The sequence below is a fragment of the Heloderma suspectum genome, chromosome 6, assembly GCF_057233095.1.
Source record: "Heloderma suspectum isolate Gila_16-S chromosome 6, 16-S_ref, whole genome shotgun sequence".
In the NCBI taxonomy this organism is placed as follows: domain Eukaryota; kingdom Metazoa; phylum Chordata; class Lepidosauria; order Squamata; family Helodermatidae; genus Heloderma; species Heloderma suspectum.
In genome coordinates, this window is record NC_139463.1 from 14908229 (window position 1) to 14928516 (window position 20288).

Here is a 20288-nt window from a genome sequence, read left to right on the forward strand (position 1 = left end):
CCCCCGGGACGGGACTTATCTTTCCCGAATGTCCCTCCCGGCGGCGGGTCCCGGTGGCGGTTCGTCGGGTCTTCGTCCGGGGCGGGGGCGGCAGCCGATCTTTCGACCAGCTGCCACCGCCGCCATTCCAATAAAACTAAAAAAAAAAACCGCCCCCGTGATAGGCTATGTGACGATTAACGTAGCCTATCATGGCTAGATTTGCAAAGTCAGCCGTGATAGGCTACGTAAATCGTCACGTAGCCTATCACGGGTGACTTTAAAAAAAAAAAGCGCGTACGGCTAATGGCGGCCCCCATAGGGAGCCGCCATTCACGTTCCTTATTTGGTCGCTGTAGTCTACATAAAGATTTACGTAGACTACAGCAACCAAATAAGGAACGCGAATGGCGGCTCCCTATGGGGGCCGCCATTTGCATACGCGCTTTTTTTTAAGTCACCCGTGATAGGCTACGTGATGATTTACGTAGCCTATCACGGCTGACTTTGCAGATCTAGCCGTGATAGGCTACGTTAATCGTCACGTAGCCTATCACGGGGGTGTTTTTTTTTAAAAAAACAAACTTTAATTTCGCGGCCGGGCGAGGCGGGAAGCCTCCCCCCCAGCTGGAATTTCGGCCGGGCGAGGAGGGAAGTCTCCCCCCCCGGCCTGAACTTCGGGGGGAGAGCATCGAAGCGCCTCCCCCACACCGCGAAAAGCTGCGAGACCAGGTAAGTGACTTCCGTGCACCCTTAGAGTGAAGAGACTTTGGCTTACATGTAGGATCGGTGAATATGTCAGTTTCACTTTCTTCCATATATATATATATTTCTGAATATGAAGAGCTTTGTACATTTTGGTAAACTTAATTTTTTATCAAACTGAAATGAAATTCTCACCCATCTGCACCAGCCAAATTCAACAGGTACAGCCATTCCCAACATGGAGAGGGCCATGATGTCTCTGCCTGCCATATAACTGTAAAAGATGAGGAGCCTACCAGAAAAAAACGAGGTTGCAAGCCTAATTCAGCACTACTGTGGTTGAATACACATAGATTCAAATCCAGACATTTAAGAGCAAGGCACTCAAAGCTAGGCATGGCAGAGAATTCCGCCACGGATCTCGATGAGGCCGAATGCCCGTGCATTCGGCCCCCTGAAATCCATGGCGGAACGAAGCCCCCCTGCCCCCCACCCCATGAAATGGGCCCAGAACAGAGCACCTACCTGCTGCCCTCTGTGCTGCATTGCGAATGGCGGCCGCATCTGCGGCCGCCATTCGCTTCTTCAATATAGCCGTGATAGGCTACATAAATACATACGTAGCCTATCATGGCTAACGCAGGGACGCCATTTATGTCCCTGCAGAAGCCATGATAGTTACATAGCCTATTACTTATAAATACTTACGTAGCCTATTATGGCAAAACTAAGGGAACACAAATGGCAGCGGCTACGGCGGCCACCATTTGCGTTCCCTTTTTTTCCACCCTGATAGGCTACGTAAATATTTACGTAGCCTATCACAGCAAAACGGAGGGGCACAAATGGTGCAGTGGCCATCATTTGCACCCCTCTGTTTTGCCGTGATAGGCTACATAAATATTTATGTAGCCTATCAGGGCAGGAAAAAAAGGGAATGCAAATGGTGGCCTTAGGGATGTACGAAACTCACTTACTTTTGCTCCGTACCTCCCAGCGGAATCCTCGATGGGTGGGGGAGGCAATCCGGTCCTCCCCCCCAGAATCCTCAATGGCCGGCTCCGCTCTGTGGCCAGGCCGCAGAACAGCCGGCTAGGGCCATCCGCAGCCGGATTTCCGGCCGCGGACGGCCTGGTGCAGGCACAAATGGCAGCCGCCATAGCGGCCGCCATTTGCGTCCAGGTAGACAGCCATGATAGGCTACGTAAGAATTTACATAGCCTATCACGGCTAACATAAACAAAAAACACGCAGCGTACGCAAATGGTGGCGGCTATGGCGGCCGCCATTTGCGTTCCCTATTTTTCACCGACTTATCTTATGTAAATATTTACGTAAGATAAAATGGCGAGAAAAAAGGGGAACACAAATAGCGTAGTGGACGCTATTTGCGTTCCTTTATTTTTCTCCATTCTGGCCTACGTAAATATTTTGGAACGGGATAGAGGATTTTTCGATGGCTGGTGCGGATTTATTTACATAACTTCCGAGGCAAAAAAAACAACAGAGGATTTCAGAGGCTTGCGGCCAGTGGAACAGGACAGAGGACGCAAACTGCGGAAGTCAAGCGGAACGGTATGAGCACAATTCGTACATCCCTACAAAGCCCTGGGCCTGGATGGAGAACTATGTCAGTTTCATTTTCTTCCACATTCATAAAAACATATATATTAAATTCCTTTTGTTCCTAGTATGGAAAGTGTTGCAATTTGTTTTAGTAAATTCATATCAAAACCAAAATCAAACAAAATTCTCACCTGTCCCTATAGGTGTGCTTTTGGAGAATAGGTGAGGGTCAAATCTTTTGTTAATAAAGTTGGTGGCCTTTATTCTTTCTTTGGTTCTTACACACCTCTGCCTTTCTGGGTCTGCTGCCACTTTTAAATCATTCTTTTTAGGGGAGAAGGAGGGGTAGCACACCAATTTAATGATTTGCAGTTTTGTGTAAACTACCTTTGGAAGAGTTGGCTGAAAGGCATTCTAAAAATACAGCAAATTAAACAAAAAATCAGCAATTTTGTGGCTGAGCACATTCTGAATAGAGCAGGAGAAGTAGCCACTGCAATAGCAAGGAAAGAGGTACCCACCCCATCCCCCAAGAAAAGGCTAGGTAGGGATGCTGAAGGTGTGTAAGGCTCCAGGTGAGTATGAGCAGGTGATTGCAGATCTTTCTAAGATAGCAAGTGCTATCTTACGTCTTTGGGTGTTGCTACAATACATGCAAACTATGGGGCAGAAAAGGAAGTACTTCTTCACACTGCGCATAGTTAAACTATAGAATTTGCTACCACAGGAAGTAGTGATGGCCACCAGTTTGGATGGCTTTAAAAGGGGGTTAGACAAATTCCTGGAGGAAAAAGCTATCAATGGCTACTAGTCTTGATGGCTATGTGCTACCTCCAGGACCAGCTGCAGTGAGCCTATGTACACCAGTTGCTGGGGAACATGGGTGGGAGCATGCTGTTACAATCATGTCCTGCTTGTGGATTCCTGGTCAACAGCTGTGTGAACAGAATGCTGGACTAGATGGTCCCTTGGTCTGATCCAGCAGGGCTCTTCTGATGTTCTTATGTTCTTAATTCACTGCCACACAAATGGGGTGACTAGATCAGATGGCTTACAAGGGTGTTAGATACATTTGTCATAGGCTGCTAGATCTATCAATGGCTGCGGTAGTTCAATAGAAATTCTAAGTCCAGAGGTTGAGTGCTTCTAAATACTGGATGCTGGGGGAAAGCCACAGGAAAGGGCTTTCACTTCAGGCTCTGTGTGTGAGCTTTCCAGAGGCATCTGACTGTCCACTGCTGGAAACAGAATCCTGGATTAGACAGACTTATGGGCAGACCCAGCAGGGCACTTCTGATGCAAATGCACAACTTCTTTGATTTCTCTTCAGCATAGTAGTTCTTATTAAGAATATTTGCACTGGGTAAGTACAGCACACAAGCAGCTCAGTTGCTCTTTGGTGTCACAGACAATAATGAAAATAGATGAAAATAGATTTGGGTCACCCCACCCCCACTCTGCAACATCCTTCCTCACTCACATATCCATTTCCGGACATTTATCTTGTGATTGGCTCTTGCATGGTCAGAAAGGGTTGGGCGTACACCATCATGGGAAAATGGCATGAGATTTTGTTCTGCTAGGATGGCAAATGACTTTGCTCAATGAATTCCCTCCCCAGATTGGCTGAGATTGATGGCATGACCTCAGCTGCCTTCATTGTTGTATGCGTAAAAACAGGGACCAAGGCACAAGAGCCAGAATGGCTGAGGAGAACTCGCAAGCAGTGGAAGTTAATACAGTTACATTCTCCAGGTCAGTGCAAATTATACCTCATTAGCTGCATCACTCTTTTATATAAACATCCTGCCTGGAAGAGAGACGCCTGGGCCAATCCTTAGCGGGTGTAAACCATTGAGTTGTACGAAGAGTCAATGAGGTTATGATGATTTATACCACCGGAGCAGCCAGCCCGGGGTTTTCAATATTACATTTTCAATATTAGATTAATGAAGTTACGACCCCAGAGGGGAGCTCAAAGGAGCTGAAAGCCAATGGATCGCACGTCAATTCCAGTTTAATCAGGAGTTTCTCTTCTTCTTTGTATACTCTACTAAGGGACTCAGAAAACTACCTTAAGTGGAAAGTGACCGAGTGAATTCATATACATAGCCATGGCATTGTCTTGACTTAGCCAGAAGTCCACAACTTTCCACAAGTTGTCACCAGGGGTAGTAGTCAATTAATATTTCTACTCTCTTAGGATGCAGTCCTATTGGCTGCACCCTTGATGACTGGAAACTCCCAAACTCAACTCGGAAGCTTCTGATCATCCAATGCAGGGCGGGAGGAGTGGCGGAACGTGATCTTCGCCTTTCCATCCTCTCACCCTGCATTTTCGCTAGACAGACTTTTTTGCCCATCTAGCAATGGTGCTTTGGAAGGGAAGGGAAGGGAAGGGAAGGGAAGGAGGCTGGAGAGTCCTCAGGATAGCTCAGATCCTGGTCTCTCTGTTCTCCTTCCCTTTCCACCCATCTAAATGGTAGCTTTTCTGACCTTGCAGTTTTTCCTCACCAGTTGTGATGGGGCAGGTGAGGGAAGTTGGATCTCTGAATCCCCCTTCCAGGGTTGGAGCACTGTCTCCGACCTCAGAGCGGGAATTCCCCAGTATCCTATGACCCCTCAGGCAATATCCTTGGCCCATATGATTGCTCCCTCAGTATCTCTCTGCTCTTGGATCTCTCTGTGCCCTGTTCATGGGAAGGGACATAGCTCAGTGGTAGAGCACATGATTGCATGCAGAAGGTCAACCCTCATCCACCTGTAGGTAAGGCTAGAGACAATCCCTGCCTGTCAGAGTAGACCAGCCTTCCTCAACCTGGTGCCCCCGCCAAGATGTTTTGGACTTCAACTCCCATCAGCACCTGTCAGCATATTCAGTGGTCAGGAATCCTGAGAATTGTAATCCAAAACAACTGGGGAGCACCAGGTCGGTGAAGACAATACTGAGTTTGGTGGACCAGCAATCTGATTCTGCATGAAGCAGCTTCCTACATGAACTTTGCTGCTCTAGATCCATCATCTAAAGGTCTCTTTATCCCTCAGATGACTCAGCTGTTTCTCCCTTGTTGCCGCTTATGCTTAGAACTGCCTCACATAACACCTGAGATGTTGTGATGCCACCTCTTTTCCAAACCCACCTCCAAACCCAGCTCTTCCATGAAGACTTTGACACAACTCTGTAGTTCTAGTGCTCCACTGTCATTATTATGGATGTATGAGGATTTTCGTTTTTGCTCACAAAATATGTGAGTGTGCCCTGCTCGAAGTCCGAAACGTCAGTGCAAGCACGCGTATGCCAAAAATATTCTCAAATTGTCTAATGTGCTTGTTGTTGTCTCATTCTCGATTCCCAATTCAATTTCTGCAAATTTCCAGATTTGTGCCTGAATCAGCCCTGCTTTTGTCTATGGAAGAAATCTGCACAAATTTGGGGAGAACTGTGCAGATTTGGGGAGATTTGCACAAATCTCGCATTCAATCACTGCTCTATTGGCACACATTTCCCATTCACGCAAAGCAAGCAGCGATCACAAACAAGACAAGTGGCAAGACAAATGTTCAGAGAATCCTGGTGATCGTGAATATCTCTCATTCACCCATCTCTAGTAATTATTAAGCCTGCAAGTAAGACTAAGTGCTTGTATTTGAAATAACACACACTCTTTGCCTATTTACCTCTGCCTCCACTTCTCTCCCCCTTCCTCTGTGCTTCCCCTCTTCCATTCTTGGAAAAATGAAATGCTAACACCTATATAAACACACAGACATGCTCACACACACCCTCTAATATCTTTGTTTATACCAGTTAAATCAAACACAACTCTGGGAGCTAATCTTAACTGAAAAGCAAAGTATATATAATATATTTTTAAAAAATAATAATGTGAAAATACTCCAGGCTAGCAAAGAATAGAAAACAATTTTCTCCAGTTCAATCACAGCCAATAACGCGTCCTCCAGAGACTGACAGAATTTGTCTGTCTGTGGTTCTGTCTGTCTGTGTGTCTCTGGCATACACACACACACACACACACACACACACACTTCAACTGCTGTATGATTTTTTTTTTTTGTGAAATAGCAAGCCTTGTAATAGATGACCATACACCACACATCCCCAACCTGATGCCCGCCAGATGTCAGCTGGGGATTATGTGATTTGTAGTCTGACAAATCTAGAGGGCACCAGTTTGGGGAAGGCTGCGGTTCAAAATGAATCTTGCCACCTGCACATGCACACTGGATGTGCAGGTGTTCTTAAAGACATGCATGCATGGTAAGGTCAAAATGCTTCTTGCTCTATTTGGGTGATTTTATCTTTTAGAGATTCAGAGGACGGGACAAAAATGTACAGAATGACAACTCTGTTGTAAAACTGTGCACACTAACAAGGAAAACAAATCTCTAAAGATCTCTTCCCCTATCCTTTCCTCAAGCAAAAGAGAGACAAAATGTTACTGGGGAGCAACAGTTACTAAAATGCAGGGCTCATTCCTAGTATATAGGGGCAGTCAGAGCATAGTTAATAAGCACAATATTCAGTGGGCAACATGTACCACCTTGTAGCCTAAAGCAAGGCAGGAGAAAAATCCCTGGCTAAAAAATAAGCGTTTTGACTGTAAATCATCAGCAGTTATTCTCGTGCAACATAAAAGGTCCAAGGGGAGGAGAACAACAGCATTTTCCTGAAGGCCTTATTATTATATCATCGTTATTGCACGAGTGAGGGAAGGTGGAGCGGAGGGCAACCACTGTGTTGACATGGGGGATTCGGAAGCTCTGTTATTCCAAAGGGCTACAGAAGAAGAGGAGGAGATTGCTTTGCCAATGAGCTCAAGTTTAAGAGGGGACTTTGCGATGGACTCTGGAGGGAACTGTAGCGGCAATAGAGAATAATAATAATACAGCTATTTAAGCCTGTGTCAAAAGCATCAATCAAGGTGGGAAGAACAAGTGCCAAGATGGACAACCTCAAAGGGAATTTAAGGTGGAAGAGCGGGATACAAGGGACCTGTTAACATTCACAGTTTGCAGCCAAGGGCAGCCACGGAGCAGTCCAGGATTGCTTGTTTACTGTTTAAAAAAGTAGAGATGGTTTTGTAAAGGAAAGAAAGCAGACAGAGAGAAGACGGCATAAGGCATCACTTCTCTACGCACAGTACTAGTGCGTGTACAAAGCTCTACCTTTGATCATATACAGTAGACCTCTGATCATGAACTTGATTCCCCCCCAACACCATTTCCCATATTTGTGTTTTGTTTTTCTAAACATATGAGGGGCTTGCAACATTGGCGCCCCCGTGCATGAGCCAAAATGCTCTTTAATGCTTTCCCTTATCAACACCAGCAAAGATTCCAGTCCAATCTATGCTATGAAGCAGCTGCTGAATTAGGCTGTTTTAAATCGCGTGCCTAATCCCACAATGAGCCTGCTAATATTTATTATAGATCAGTTGCTGCTCCAAAGATGTTCAGCGATATTGATATTCTGGATAGGCAGGTTATATAAGGCATAGGGAAATGAAGGGAAGCAAGACACTACATATGGTGTCCATGTGCATATATTTACATGCATGCACATACATTCCCTCAGACTGAGAATTAACTCCTCGAGGCCCAGGAGGATGGCATTTGCACACAGTAGCAACATTTTTTAAAGCCATATCTCCCCCTGCATATCAAAATGGGGAATTGTTTTTATGGGGCACATTCAAGAAGATATTGACGTTCCGTGCTTGTCCCAGAATTTGGCGGGCCCATGGGAATGGTCCCTCAATGGGGTCCCTTAACCTGAAAAAGTCAGGACCTGCAAACTGAGAATGCTCTCAGGCGGCATCAGATCTTATTAGATACCCTGTGCAAAATGAACACAGTAGCACTGTAAAGAAGAGGTGGGGCTCTGACAAATGCCCAACCTTGCCAGTCTCAGGAGCCAGCCCTGAAAATGTCTGCTATTAAAAAAGGAAAGAAAAAAAGAGCTTCTGGAGCTTATAGTAGTGTCAGGTTGGCCTTGCTAGGCTTTGATGTTTCAGTGGAAGGGCCACAGTTCAGTGGTAGGGCACTTGCTTTGCAAGGAGAAAGTCCCTGGTCCAATACTTGGCATCTCCACGTAGCAATGGGAAACATCCTTGTCTGAAACCCTGGAGAACCATAACCAGTCATTGTAGACAACACAGGCAACCGATGGCCTGCATACCACCCTTAGGGGTAGGGATGGGGGAGAATTTCTCCCCAAAACTTCGGGGGGCCGAGTGCCAACATGTTCGGCCCCCCAAAGTAGTTTCAGGGAGAAATTCTCCGCACCCTCCCCACCCCCCGCACACACCCCTGGGACGGGACTTACCTTTCCCGAATGTCCCTCCCAGCGGCAGGTCCCGGCAGCGGTTCGTCAGGTCTTCGACAGGGGCAGAGGCGCCATTCCAATAAAAGTAAAAACAAAAACAAAAACGCCCCCGTGATAGGCTACGTGACGATTAACGTAGCCTATCACGGCTAGATTTGCAAAGTCAGCCGTGATAGGCTACGTAAATCGTCACGTAGCCTATCACGGGTGACTTTAAAAAAAAAAAAGCGCGTATGGCTAATGGCGGCCCCCATAGGGAGCCGCCATTCACGTTCCTTATTTGGTCGCTGTAGTCTATGTAAAGATTACGTAGACTACGGCGAAAATAAGGGCAACGCAAATAGCGTTGCCCTTATTTTCGCCATAGTCTACGTAAAGATTTACGTAGACTACAGCGACCAAATAAGGAACGCGAATGGCGGCTCCCTATGGGGGCCGCCATTTGCGTACGCGCTTTTTTTTTTTAAGTCACCCGTGATAGGCTACGTGACGATTAACGTAGCCTATCATGGCTGACTTTGCAGATCTAGCCGTGATAGGCTACGTTAATCGTCACGTAGCCTATCACGGGGGCGTTTTTTTTTTTAACTTTTTATTTCGCGGCCGGGCGAGGCGAGGCGCCTCCTCCCTGGCCTGAACTTCGGGGGGAGCAGTGAAGCGCCTCCCCCCCACCGCGAAGCAAGCTGCAAGACCAGGTAAGTGGCTTTCGTGCACCCCTACTTAGGGGTCATTCTGCAGCCTGCTGCTGACTAGCCCACCCCAATTCCTCCCGCTACTGCCACCAATTTGCAACCACCGATTTTGCATGCAGCAGGAAAGCTGGCAGGTTCCACAAACAATTGGTTCTCACAATGCAGCTGCAGATTGTCTTCTCCCCCACACACAGGCAGGTCTGAAACCATGATTCAACATCACAGTAATTCAAATCTATGCCCCAACCACTGAGGCCGAAGAAGCTGAGGTTGATCGGTTCTATGAAGACCTACAACACCTTCCGGAACTAACACCAAAAAAAGATGTCCTCTTCATCATAGGGGATTGGAATGCTAAAGTAGGAAGTCAAGAAATCACCGGGATAACAGGCCGGCATGGCCTTGGTGTACAAAATGAAGCAGGACAAAGGCTAATAGAGTTTTGCCAAGAGAACACGCTGATCATAGTGAACACTCATTTCCAACAGCACAAGAGGCGACTCTACACATGGACGTCACCAGATGGTCAATATCGAAATAGGATTGATTATGTCCTTTGCAGCCAAAGATGGAGAAGCTCTATACAGTCAGTCAAAACAAGACCTGGAGCTGACTGTGGCTCAGATCATGAGCTGCTTCTTGCAAAATTTCGGCTTCAATTGAAGAACGTAGGGAAAACTACTAAACCATTCAGGTATGACCGAAATCATATCCCTTATGAATATACAGTGGAGGTGAGGAATAGATTTAAGGGATTAGACCTGATAGACAGAGTGCCTGAAGAATTATGGACAGAGGTCCGTAACATTGTTCAGGAGGCAGCAACTCAATCCATCCCAAAGAAAAAGAAATGCAAGAAAGCCAAGTGGCTGTCTGATGAGGCTTTACAAGTAGCTGAGGAAAGAAGGGAAGCGAAAAGCAAGGGAGAAAGGGGAAGATATATCCAACTGAATGCAGATTTCCAGAGAATAGCAAGGAGAGACAAGAAGGCCTTCTTAAATGAACAATGCAAAGAAATCGAAGAAAACAATAGAATGGGAAAGACTAGAGATCTCTTCAAGAAAATCGGGGATCTCAACAGAACGTTTTGTGCAAAGACCGGCATGATAAAGGACAAATAAGGCAGGGACCTAACAGAAGCAGATGAGATTAAGAAGAGGTGGAAAGAATACACAGAAGAACTATATAGGAAAGATCTTAATGTCCCTGACAGCCATGATAGTGCAGTCACTGAACTTGAGCCAGACATCCTAGAGAGTGAAGTCAAGTGGGCCTTAGGAAGCATTATTAACAACAAAGCTAGTGGAGATGACAGTAGTCCAGCTGAGCTATTTAAGATCCTAAAAGATGATGCTGTTAAAGTGCTGCACTCAATATGCCAACAAATTTGGAACACTCAACAGTGGCCACAAGACTGGAAAAGGTCAGTTTACAATTCCAAAGAAGGGCAATGCCAAAGAGTGTTCAAACTACCGTACAATTGTGCTCATTTCACATGCCAGCAAGGTTATGCTCAAAATTCTACAGGCTAGGCTTCAGCAGTATGTGAAACAAGAACTACTGGAAGTACAAGCTGGGTTCCAGAGAGGCAGAGGAACTAGAGATCAAATCGCCATCATTCGCTGGATCATGGAGAAAGCAAGAGAATTCAGGAAAAACTTCTATTTCTGCTTCATTGACTACACTAAAGCCTTTGATTGTGTGAATCACAACAAACTGTGGCAAATTATTAAAGAGATGGGAGTACCAGACCACCTTACCTATCTCCTCTGAAACCTGTACGAGGGTCAAGGAGCAAAAGTAAGAACCGGATATGGAACAACCAATTGGTTCAAAATTGGGAAAGGAGTACAACAAGGCTGTATATTTTCACCCTGCTTATTTAATTCATATGCGGAGTACATCATGAGAAACACGGGGTTGGATGAATTACAGGTTGGAATTAAGATTGCCAGGAGAATTAACAACCTCAGATACACAGAGGATACCACCCTAATGGCAGAAAGCGAAGAGGATCTAAAGAGCCTCTTGTTGAGGTGAAAGTGGAGAGTGCAAAAGCTGGTTTGAACCTCAACATTAAAAACACGAAGATCATGGCATCTGGCCCCATCACTTCCTGGCATACAGAAGGGGAAGACATGGAAGCAGTGACAGGTTTTATTTTCTTGGGCTCCAAGATCACCGCAGACGGTGACTGTAGCCATGATATTAAAAGACGCTTGCTCCTTGGGAGGAAAGCTATGGCAAACCTAGACAGCATCGTCAGAAGCAGAGACATCACCTTGCCAACAAAGATTCGTATAATCAAAGCTATGGTTTCCCAATAGCTATGTATGGCTCTGAGAGCTGGACTATAAGGAAGGCTGAGCGCCGAAGAATTGATGCTTTCGAACTGTGGTGCTGGAGAAGACTCTTACGAGTCCCCTGGACTGCAAGGAGGTCAAATCAGTCCATCCTAAAGGAAATCAACCCTGACTGCTCATTGGAAGGACAGATACTGAAGCTGAAGCTCAAATATTTTGGCCACCTAATGCGAAGAGAAAACTCACTGGAAAAGACCCTGATGCTGGGAAAGATGATTGAAGGCAAAAGGAGAAGGGGATGGCAGAGGATGAGATGGCTAGATAGCATCACTGATGCAATGAATATGAACTTGAGCACACTCCGAGAGAGAGTGCAAGACAGGAAGGCCTGGCGTGCTATGGTCCATGGGGTCATGAAAAGTTGGACACAACTTAACGACTGAACAACAACAACAACAACAACAATCACTGCAGTCCTCTTGATTATCATAGGCACAAGGGAAGAATGTGTGTGTGTGTGTGTGTGTGTGAGAGAGAGAGAGAGAGAGAGAGAGAGAGCCAACACCAGGCCTTCCCTGTGGACATCTGCCTGGCAGACTGCCAGTCCCTGCAGGACCAGGCCCCCAGGTAGCGAGCCAGCTGTGCTCCTTCCACCTGCCCCTTCCTGGAGGGACTACATAAGCTGGCTGGCTGAGGTGGCCTGGGAGAGTTAGGGCCTGTAGGAGAAGCCACCACCACCACCACCACCAGGGAAGAGCCGGGCCTGCCGCTGCTGCCAGGCCTTCCCTGTAGACTTCTGCATTATTTTTAAGGGTATTTTTTAGTTGTTGTTGTTTAATTTCTGGGGGATTCTGTTGTGTTTTTAGGGGTGGGTAGCCTGCCTGATAGGCAGGAGTGAGGGGGCATGTGTCCACCTGATGGAGGCAGTTGGGGGAGTGTTGGGGGCCAGCACATACCAAGGCTGGGTGGCAGGTGCTGGTGGAACGCTAGGGGCAGTCCATGCCAGGTAAGGGGAACAAGGAAGAGATGTGTAGTATCTGTCCCCTGCTCTGGGCCTGTCCAGAGCCAAAGGATGGCTGGGGGAGGCGTGACACCAACTTCTTGCCTTTGTTAGCTGCTCTGCAATGCCAGGCCTGTTACCCAGAAAACCTCTCTCATCCATGACATGATCCTGGATGAGGGTGCAGACCTGGCATGTATTACGTAGACCTGGCTGGCCGAAGCTGCTGCTCCAACTCCTGTGGCCATGTGTCCAGCAGGATTTTTGTATGCATACAGCTGAGGGCTGGGGATCGGGGACAGGGATTGGCTGTTATCTACCGAGAGTCCTCGGTCTTCACCAGACCCCCTCTCTGGGAGACCAAGGTTGCTGAGTGCATGTACTAGAGGTTGGGCCCGAAGGGCAGTCTGGGGATTCTGCTCGTGTAACGTCCACCCCGCTTCATGACTGACTCCCTGGCCGAAGTGCTTGAGGTGATCCCTGATGTGCATGTACAGTCCCCTAACTTATTGGTGTTGGGGAGCTCCAATGTACATTCGGAGGCCATCCTCACAGGAGCACCTTGGGACTTCATGGAGACCATGGCTTCCTGGGAGCTGCACCATATTCTAACTGGGCCCACCCATGCAGCCGGTCATGCACTAGACCTTGTGTTTCCTTCTGGAGAAGCGAGGAGTGATCTGGAAGTCAGGGGTATATCCACCACCCCTTGTCAGGGTCAGATCACTATCTGGTGATGTTAGACTTCTCTGTTCCACAACCCCTCTGCAGGGGTGGAGGACCCATTAAAATGGTCCACCCCAGGTGTCTTATGGATCCGAATGGATTCCTGAATGCGCTTGGGGATTCTCTGGAGCATGCCAACGGCCACTCGGTCGAGACCCTGGTGGTGGTGGGTGGCTGGAATGCCGCAATCACTGGGGCATTAGATTGGGTGGCTCCGAAACACCCTCTCCCCCTGAACAGGGCTCGGACTGCACCATGGTTCAATCCGCAGTTACGAGCTCTGAAACAGGAGGTGAGATGGCTAGAGTGCCAGTGGCGGATGTCTCGCTCCAAGATGATCAGACACCGCTAGAGCTGTATCTTCAGCCTATCACGTGGTGGTGAAGGCAGCAAAAAAGGAATATTATGCTGCCTCTATCGCGTCTACGGAGTGCTGTCCCATGAGGCTGTTCCAAGCGGTCCAGAGCCTGGTCGGTCCTGTGGCTCTGGAACCACTGGAGCATTCTAAGGCCTCCTGTGAGGCCTTGGCAAGGCACTTTGCAGATAAAATTGATCAGCTTAGGTGTGTTGCTCTGCACACTGTGGATACAGTTAGTGAGCAAGAGGTGGCCTGTGGCAAACCGGTTTTGTGGGATCAGTTCTAGCTTCTTCCTCCTGATGAAGTGGACAAGGTGCTTTCATCTGTAAGGCCGACCACCTGCTTACTGGATCCTTGCTCTTCTTGGCTCATTATGGGCTGCGGAGAGAGACTGGTAGGGATGGCGGAGAATTTCTCCACGAATCTTCGGGAGGCTGAGTGCCGACGCATTTGGCCCCCCGAAAGTGTTGGGGAAATTCTCCGCTGCCCCCCCCCGGGATGGAACTTAACTTCGGCAAATGTCCCCCTCGGCGGCAGGTCCCGGCGGCATTTCGGCGGCATTTCGTCAGGGGCGGGGGTGGCGGCCAGTCTCCCGACCGGCTGCTGCCGCCGCGATTACAAAATAAAAAAGTAAAGTTAAAAAAAAACACACACACCCGTGATAGGCTACGTTATGATTTACGTAGCCTATCACGGCTAGATTTCCAAAGTCAGCCATGATAGGCTACGTAAATCGTCACGTAGCCTATCACGGGTGACTTTGAAAAAAAAGCGCGTATGCAAATTTGCGTTCCTTATTTGGACAGGGGTAGTCTACGTAAAGATTTACGTAGACTACAGCGAAAATAAGGGAACGCTATTTGCGTTGCCCTTATTTTCGCCGTAGTCTACGTAAATCTTTACATAGACTACCCCTGTCCAAATAAGGAACGCAAATTTGCATACGTGCTTTTTTTTCAAAGTCACCCGTGATAGGCTACGTGACGATTTATGTAGCCTATCATGGCTGACTTTGGAAATCTAGCCGTGATAGGCTACGTAAATCGTCACGTAGCCTATCACGGGTGTGTGTGTGTGTGTTTTCTGTACTTTTTTTTTTCGCGGCCGGGGAGACGGGGTGCTCCTCCCCGGCCTGAATTTCGCTGGTGAGGGATGGGGCGCCTCCCCCCCGGCCTGAATTTCGGCTGGGTGAGGGGGCGTGCCTCCCCCCCTCACCTGAACTTCGGGGGGAGAACCGAAGCGCCTCCCCCCCCACCGCAAAGCAAGCTGAGGGACGAGGTAAGTCCCTTTCGTCCATCCCTAGAGACTGGGTGAGGGGATCAGGGTGGTGGTGAATGCCTCCCTTGAGGAGTAGGGATGTACAAAACTCCCCTTACCTGGCTCCGCCGGGTTCCGCTGGGGGGGGAGGTGCTCCGTCCCTCCCCCCAGAATCCTGGCCGGCCAGATCCACTCCGCAGGGTTTCCGCGGAGCCGCTGGCCAGCTCCACCAGCAGCCGGACATCCAGCCGCTGGCTAGCAGGGACGCAAATGGTGGTGGCCATAACCGCTGCCGTTTGCGTCCCTGTAGTCAGCCGTGATAGGCTGCGTAAAGACCTACATAGCCTATCATGTCTGGCTTAAAAAAAAACCAAAAAAACGCTCGTACGGAAATGGCGGCGGCTATGGCCGCCGCCATTTGCTTTGCTTATTTTTGGCCATCTTAGTCTACGTAAATATTTACGTAGACTAAGACGGCCAAAAATAAGGAACAGCCAGACGTGATAGGCCAGACGTAAGTCTTTACATAGCCTATCATGTCTTGTAAAAAAAAACCCCGACAAGACTGCAAATGGCGGCGGCAGTTGGTCGGAACACCAGCCACCGCAGCCACCACCGCCGAAGCCTCTGCCAGAGCCGCCGCCGCCCAGAAGATCCGCCCCAGGTAAGTCTTGTCCCGGGGGGTGATCCGTGGGGGGATGGCAGGCCGTTCCACCACAGATTTCGGGGGTGAAATCACTGAGATCCGTGGCGGAATTCTCTGCCATCCCTATTGAGGAGGGAGTGATGCCATCAGCCCTCAAGGCGGCAGATATAAGACCACTCTTAAAGAAGCCCTCCTTGGATCCCCAAGTTCTGAACAACTTTCGCCCAGTCTCAAATCTGCCATTTTGGGGCAAGGTGATTGAGCGGGTGGTGGCGATGCAGTTGAAGGCACACTTGGAAGAAACCGATTATCTAGACCCATTTCAGTCGGGCTTCAGGCTTGGGCATGGGACAGAAACAGCCTTGGTCGCCTTGGTGGATGATATGAGGAGGGCTCTGGATAGGGGTGAATGCTCTTTCCTTGTTCTCCTCGACCTCTTAGCGGCTTTTGATACCATTGACCATGGTATCCTCCTGGACTGCCTGGAGGGGTTGGGCATTGGAGACACTGTATTTCGGTGGTTCCGGTTCTTCCTCTCCAGCAGGTACCAGAGAGTAGCACTGGGAGAAGAGGTTTCGAACCCATGGCCACTCACTTGTGGGGTGCCACAGGGTTCCATCCTCTCCCTGATGCTATTTCACATCTATGTGAAGCCACTGGGGGCTATCATCAGGAGGTTTGGGGTGCGGTGTCATCAGTATGTGGATGACACGCAGCTCTACCTCTCATTCAAATCTTCACCAAGGTTGGCCGTAGAATACCTGTCCAAATGTCTGGAGACAGTGAGTGGCTGAATGGGGAGGAATAAGCTGAAGCTGAACCCTGACAAGACTGAGGTACTTTTGGTGGGAGACAAGAGGAGGCTGGGGGATGTTGACCTGGTGTTGAATGGGGTATGGCTACCCTTGAAAGACCAGGTCCACAGCCTGGGTGTCATTTTGGACTCCCAGCTGTCCATGGAGGCTCACGTGTCAGCTGTGAGCCGGACAGCACTGTATCAACTCCATCTGATACAGCAGCTGCACCCCTTCCTTCCCGACCATCTGCTCCCATTGGTAGTACATGCCCTGGTCTCTTCTCATTTAGACTACTGTAATGTGGTCTGCATGCGGTTACCCCTGAAAATGGTTTGGATTGGAAGCTGCAGCTGGTACAGAATGTGGCAGCTCATCTGATCAAAGGCAGCCGCTGGCGAGATTGCATCACTCCAGTGCTGAAGGAGTTGCACTGGTTACCAAGTTACGGGCCAAATTCAAGGTCTTGGTTTTGACCTTTGAAACCCTATATGGTTCCGGCCCAGCCTATCTTAAGGAGCACCTCCAGCAGCACCAGACAGGCCGCTTAACAAGATCAGCCTCGGATGGCCTTCTCTCTGTCCCATCAGCCAGGACAGCTAGACTGGTGGGGACGAGGGAGAAAGCCTTTTCTGTGGTGGCCCCCACTCTGTGGAACTCCCTCCCTAGGGAACTCCGCCATGCCCCCTCTTCAATGAGCTTCCGCCGTGCATTAAAAACGTGGTTCTTCAGGCAGGCATTTGGGGTGGGTTAGGGTATTTTAGAAAACGTTTTTATTGTAGAATTTTATTGTTTTAAATTGTTTTATTATATTCTGTACATCACCCAGAGTGGCTGGGTGACCAGCCAGATAGGCGATTAATAAATTTAATAAATAAATAAAGGGAGGGAGGGAGGAAGGGAGGAAGAGATACAATTTTAGGCATGTGTCAGTCTAGTTCAGGATTTACAAAGCAATCCTAAAATGTCTAGTCCCAGGAAAGGTATGTATAGGATTTAGGGATGGTGGAGAATTTCTCCACGAATCTTTGGGAGGCCGAGTGCTGAGGCATTCGGCCCCCCAAAAGTGTTGGGGAAATTCTCCGCTGGCCCCCCGCCCCCCCCCCTGGGATGGGACTTACCGTGGCCAAATGTCCCTCTCGGCGGCGGGTCCCAGCAGCGTTTTGGCGGCGTTTCGTCTCCGACCGGCTGCTGCTGCCGCCATTACAAAATTACAAAATAAGAGCAACGCAAATGGCGTGCCCTTATTTTCACCATAGTCTACGTAAATCTTTACGTAGACTAGGGGTGCACGAAAGTCACTTACCTGGTCTCGCAGCTTGCTTCGCGGTGGGGGGGAGGCGCTTCACTGCTCCCCCTGTAGTTCAGGCCGGGGGGGGAGGCTTTACTCCTCGCCCGGCCGAAATTCAGGCCGGGGGGGAGGCTTCCTGCCTCGCCTGGCTGAAATTCAGGCCAGGGAGGAGGCGCCTCGCCTCACCCGGCCGCGAAATAAAAAGTAAAAAACAAAACAAAAATGCCCACATGATAGGCTACGTGACGATTTACGTAGCCTATCATGGCTAGATCTGCAAAGTCATCCGTGATAGGCTACGTTAATCATCACGTAGCCTATCACGGGGGCGTTTATTTTTTTTTACTTTTCTTGGAATGGTGGCGGCGGCAGCCGGCTGCAGCCCCTGCCCCTGTCGAAGACCTGCCGAACCACCGCCGGGACCCACCGCCGGGAGGGACATTTGTGAAAGGTAAGTCCCATCCCGGGGGGGCGGGGGGTGGGGGGCGGAGAATTTCTCCCTGAAACTACTTGGGGGGGCCGAATACGTTGGCACTCGCCCCCCTGAAGTTTCGGGGAGAAATTGTCCCCCATCCCTAACGTAGACTAGACGTGCCAAAATAAGGAACGCAAATGGCAGCGCCCATGGGCCGCCGCCATTTGCGTACGCGTTTTTTTTTTCCAAAGTCACCCATGATAGGCTACGTGACGATTAACATAGCCTATCCCAGCTGACTTTGGAAACCTAGCCATGATAGGCTACGTTAATCATTACGTAGCCTATCATGGGGTGTTTTTTTTTTTCACTTTTTCTTTCGCGGCCGGGGAGACGGGGCGCTTCTCCCCGGCCTGAATTTCGGCCGGGCGAGGCGGGGCACCTCCCCCCCCTCGCCTGAACTTCGGGGGGAGAAGCAAAGTACCTCCCCCCCACCACGAAGCAAGATGCGGGACAAGGTAAGTCCCTTTCGTACATCCCTAATAGGATTACAGCCTCAGTCTCCAAAAATCCAGATATCTCCAGGAGATCACAAGCAGAGCATGATGGAGAAAATTACCCTCCACTCTAAACCCCCTGCATCTGGGTTATCCAAAGTATACTGAGTCAGAACACAGGAGTTTCATCATCATCAACAACAACATATTATATCATGGCTAGCAGATTTATCTGACAAATTTGTGAAATACATATTTAACTGGCTATTACAACATCTTGCAACAACTGAATTCCAGTGAACCAATGGCTAACGAACACATCTATTATTCTCCAGCTAGTGTTTGCGTTTGTAAAGAAAAGGGAAATGATTACTTGGGAATTGTATACCTGGGAGTAGAAATGGAGTGGAGGATAATGAGGACAGAAGAGACAGTGTTGGGGAGAAGGGTGGGATTTTGGCCTGAAAGCAAAAGTTCATTTGCATGTTTGAGAGAAGTATAGTTTGTGTGTGTGCATATGAAAGCATTATTTCAATCTATGACTCTATTGTGGACAAAGCGGTATCTCATTTTAACAACAATGAACATTATTAGTTCACAATTATTAGTTCACGCAATCGAATTATTAAACATTCCCCAGTTTGTACTTACCTTAGAGACTTCCTCCTCCTCCTATGTTCTGTTACCATCTCAAAGTTCCACCAAGGTTGTCCTCAGAACTGTACCATCTATGTATCAGGTCCAGAAGGGTGTGAACCTTCTGAACCATTCATCCTGTCCCCATCTATGCCAAAGTTATTGATATCATTCCCACTGCAGACTCATGTGAGCAGCTTTAGGAAGTGTTGAAAGACCTACCCACTTGGGATGGCACTTGCAGTTCAAAGAATTTAGAAAATGGTTTGGGGAAATTTCAATGCATTGAATACAATTCACAAGCTTTGGTTGTGTTAATTGGCCTGCAAGGAGTCACTCTCATGCTGTGTGCTGAGCACGAACTTTCTTGAGAGCAATCACCTGCACAGAAGTCAATCATGGTGACTGTGACAATTAGAGCTAGTCTATCCATTACACTTGCCATGGCGGTTAGTATCCCTGTAGGAAGATTCCGAGACCCCTCTTTTATTTAATCACTCTGGGGAGATCAAGTTGTGAATTTCTCTGCTATGCTTCCATACAGGACATACCTCCCCATTCATGTGGGCCATGCCTGAGGAAATCATTAAGTGATGGCTCTGGCTCACACAGAGTTATACTAAACAATACCTTGGCCAGAAGACTTGTCACAGACATCAAGGCCACCTTGGTGAGTGTGATGCATAGTGTGACAACATATAGACCATCTCACAGTCACCTTGTAAATACGGCCTTGTGTCAACAAACCCTAAGCAGTTCACTGCAGTTTGTGCTTTTCATGGGTCCATTCTTATTCATTCCGGAGTGGGAAAAAGTCTCCACACATTGGATGGCAGTAATCAGTGGAGGCTGATGGCTCCAATTTCAGTGGGGCTCTGAATCCATTTAAGTGGATTTCATCTGTTCCAGCCAATAATCTGATACCTAAATCTGATACCATGTTGTAGTAGAAAATGAATTTCAGTGGGGCTATCCAAGGTGCTGAACCCTACCCCCCAAACAGGTTCAGGTCCTTGGATAGCTCTTTTAGAGTTCTGGCAGAATCTGTCTGAAACTCAGAATGGCTGCACAGCCCCA

The 20288-nt window shown here is 48.4% G+C and overlaps 1 long non-coding RNA gene across 1 annotated transcript in view; it reads left to right on the forward strand.

The window, feature by feature from the left end:
- The window catches only part of LOC146340487 (uncharacterized), a 35802-nt gene that overhangs the window by 8944 nt on the left and 6570 nt on the right, over positions 1-20288 (forward strand). Inside the window, exon 3 of the long non-coding RNA XR_014783714.1 lies at positions 3872-4005. This is a non-coding gene — a long non-coding RNA (uncharacterized LOC146340487). The remainder of the gene's footprint in view (positions 1-3871; positions 4006-20288) is intronic.